Raw genomic sequence first — 902 nt, 5'->3', positions numbered from 1 at the left:
CGCTCAGTCATGTCCAACTCTTTGTGACCCCATGAACCACAGCACACCAGGCCTCCCTGTCCATCACCATCTCCCGGAGTTCACTCAAATTCATGTCCATCGAGTCAGTGATGGACATCTCATCCTCTGTCATCCCCTTCTCCTCCTGCCCCCAATCCCTCCCAGCATCAGGGCCTTTTCCAATGAGTCAACTCTTCACATGAGGTGGCCAAAGTACTGGAGTTTCAGCTTTAGCATCATTCCTTCCAAAGAATACCAGGACTGATCTCCTTTAGAATGGACTGGTTGGATCTCCTTGCAGTCCAAGGGACTCTCAAGAGTCTTCTCCAACACCACAGTTCAAAAGCATCAATTCTTCAGTGCTCAGCTTTCTTTATAGTCCAACTCTCACATCCATACATGACCACAGGAAAAACCATAGCCTTGACTAGACAGACCTTTGTTGGCAAAGTAATGTCTTTGCTTTTTAATATGCTGTCTAGGTTGGTCATAACTTTCCTACCAAGGAGTAGGCATCTTTTAATTTCATGGTTGCAATCATCTTTAGTGATTTTGGAGCCCAAAAAAATGATGTCAGCCACTGTTTCCACTGTTTCCCCATCTATTTCCCATGAAGTGATGGGACCAGATGCCATGATCTTCATTTTCTGAATGTTCAGCTTTAAGCCAACTTTTCGCTCTCCTCTTGCACTTTCAGCAAGAGGCTCTTTAGTTCTTCACTTTCTGTCATAAGGGTGGTGTCATCTGCATATTCTCCCGGCAATCTTGATTCCAGCTTGTGCTTCTTCCAGCCCAGCATTTCTCATGATGTACTCTGCATAGAAGTTAAATAAGCAGGGTGACAATATACAGCCTTGATGTACTCCTTTTCCTATTTGGAACCAGTCTATTGTTCCATGTAG

This window comes from Bison bison, unplaced genomic scaffold (assembly GCF_000754665.1).
Source record: "Bison bison bison isolate TAMUID 2011002044 unplaced genomic scaffold, Bison_UMD1.0 scf7180017864246, whole genome shotgun sequence".
NCBI classification, from domain to species: Eukaryota; Metazoa; Chordata; class Mammalia; order Artiodactyla; family Bovidae; genus Bison; species Bison bison.
The sequence above is the reverse complement of the archived record's forward strand: the minus strand, read 5'-3'. Positions refer to the sequence as shown.